Source organism: Salvelinus sp. IW2-2015, unplaced genomic scaffold (genome assembly GCF_002910315.2).
Source record: "Salvelinus sp. IW2-2015 unplaced genomic scaffold, ASM291031v2 Un_scaffold1447, whole genome shotgun sequence".
Lineage (NCBI taxonomy): Eukaryota > Metazoa > Chordata > Actinopteri > Salmoniformes > Salmonidae > Salvelinus > Salvelinus sp. IW2-2015.
This window is the reverse complement of record NW_019942914.1, coordinates 57523-60664: the sequence shown is the minus strand read 5'-3', so window position 1 is coordinate 60664 and position 3142 is coordinate 57523.

Here is a 3142-nt window from a genome sequence, read left to right as displayed (position 1 = left end):
ATCCCAAGAATAAGTCCCTTTTCTCCCGGGTAACCCGCTATTTCCCTCCAAAACCGGAAGTGTCATTCAAAAGCATTATAAAGCATTATAAAGCATATAAATATGTCTAGATTTGATTAGAGCTTTGAGCCGCATGAAAATTCAAGCCTGTTGCTACCTGAGCCAGATGAGTCCTACATTAAAGACATTTTATGAGCCCAAGCCTAAAAACATGTCGAATGATTGTGCCGTTGTCTAATAGGATATGATAGGCTAAGGGCTACTGCACATTACACACACCAGAAAAACATAAACACCCATAGATAGTTATGCTGTCTTGGGAAAATCAATGAAACTAGCTCCAGTAACCTGTGTGGACTGTATAACGGTTCTGTACTATAGACCTAATGCATTATATGGACTGGAATTACACACCTCGTTCAAACCATGAAGCTGCATGGGAGAGAACACCTGAGGCCTACAAAGTTACAAGTATAGGCTAGCGAATTAGATTTTAATTTTGAAATATAATAGGCCCTATTTTACATTTTTATAATTAGTAGGCAGACGCATAACCCGTTCATAATATTCCTCCGAATGTTGTATTACCTCCTCTTTCTCTAGTGTTGCTTCAGTCCTTCCTCGCTCTCAACAGTTAAATTAAATATGTTTCGTTGTCCTTATATTGATCATTCTAATGACAACCTTGAATAATATGGGACTGGAATTAGATGCAGACGGCTTTCGCTTTCTCTTCACCAAGATTGAATGGTTATGGGTCTGAATTAATAACTGTTATAGTCTACCACCATCTGAATGGGTCTGAATTAATAACTGTTATAGTCTACCACCATCTGAATGGTTATGGGTCTGAATTAATAACTGCTATAGTCTACCACCATCTGAATGGTTATGGGTCTGAATTAATAACTGCTATAGTCTACCACCATCCTGCAGCTCCCACTGGGCCTTCCTTTCCTTCTTAGCTCTTGGAGTCCCAGGAAAACTAGACTAGAAAGCTTGTATTTTTTTTCTTCTATATTAATAGATCTATTTGAAAAGGTATGCAAGCTTGCACCCAAAATAACTCGCCGGGGGGTTTTGAAAGAGAGAACGTGGGATGGTGGTAGACTTAGCAGGTTATTAATTCAGACCCATAACCATTCAGATGGTGGTAGACTATAGCAGTTATTAATTCAGACAATAACCATTCAGATGGTGGTAGACTATAGCAGTTATTAATTCAGACCCATAACCATTCAGATGGTGGTAGACTATAGCAGTTATTAATTCAGACCCATAACCATTCAGATGGTGGTAGACTATAGCAGTTATTAATTCAGACCCATTCAGATGTGGTAGACTATAGCAGTTATTAATTCAGACCCATTCAGATGGTGGTAGACTATAGCAGTTTATTATTCAAGACCTATTCAGATGGTGGTAGACTTATAGCAGTTATTAATTCAGACCCTAACCATTCAGATGGTGGGTATGAGCGAGTTATAATTTCAGACCCATAACCATTCAGATGGTGGTAGACTTAGCAGTTATTAATTCAGACCCATTCAGATGGTGGTAGACTAGCAGTTATTAATTCAGACCATTCAGATGGTGGTGGACTATAGCAGTTATTAATTAGACCCATTCAGATTGGTGTGTAGATCATATGCAGTTATTAATTCAGACCCATTCAGATGGTGGTAGACTATAGCAGTTATTAATTCAGACCCATTCAGATGGTGGTAGACTATAGCAGTTATTAATTCAGACCCATTCAGATGGTGGTAGACTATAGCAGTTATTAATTCATGACCATCAGATGGTGGTAGACTATAGCAGTTATTAATTCAGACCCATTCAGATGGTGGTAGACTATAGCAGTTATTAATTCAGACCCATTCAGATGGTGGTGGACTATAGCAGTTATTAATTCAACCCCATTCAGATGGTGGTAGACTAAGCAGTTATTAATTCAGACCCATTTCAGATGGTGGTAGACTATAGCAGTTATTAATTCAGACCCATTTCAGATGGTGGTAGACTATAGCAGTTATTAATTCAGACCCATTCAGATGGTGGTAGACTATAGCAGTATAATTCAGACCCATTCAGATGGTGGTAGACTATAGCAGTTATTATCAGACCCATTCAGATGGTGGTAGACTATAGCAGTTATTAATTCAGACCATTCAGATGGTGGTAGACTAGCAGTTATTAATTCAGACCCATTCAGATGGTGGTAGACTATAGCAGTTATTAATTCAGACCATTCAGATGGTGGTAGCTATAGCAGTTATTAATTCAGACCCATTCAGATGGTGGTAGACTATAGCAGTTATTAATTCAGACCCATTCAGATGGTGGTAGACTATAGCAGTTATTAATTCAGCACCATAACCATTCAGAGTGGTAGACTATAGCAGTTATTAATTCAGACCCATTTCAGATGGTGGTAGACTATAGCAGTTATTATTCAAGACCATTCAGATGGTGGTAGCTATAGCAGTTATTAATTCAGACCCATTCAGATGGTGGTAGTATCTAAGCAGTTATTAATTCAAGACCCATTCAGATGGTGGTAGACTATAGCAGTTATTAATCAGACCAACCATTCAGATGTGGTAGACTATCAGCAGTTATTAATTCAGACCATTCAGATGGTGGTAGACTATAGCAGTTATTAATTCAGACCCATTGATGGTGGTAGCTATAGCAGTTATTAATTCAGACTCCATTCAGATGGTGGTAGACTAAGCAGTTATTAATTCAGACCCATTCAGATGGTGGTGAGACTATAGCAGTTATTAATTCAGACCCATTCAGTATGGTGGTAGGCATATAGAGTTATTAATTCAGAACCCATTCAGATGGTGGTAGACTAAGCAGTTATTAATTCAGACCATTCAGATGGTGGTAGACTATAGCAGTTATTAATTCAGACCCATTCAGATGGTGGTAGATACTAAGCAGTTATTAATTCAGACCCATTCAGATGGTGGTAGACTATAGCAGTTTATTATTTCAGACCCTATTCAGATGGTGGTAGACTATAGCAGTTATTAATTCAGACCCATTTCAGATGGTGGAGACTATGCAGTTAATTTAATTCAGACCCATAACCATTCAGATGTGTGGTAGACTTATAGCAGTTATATTCAGA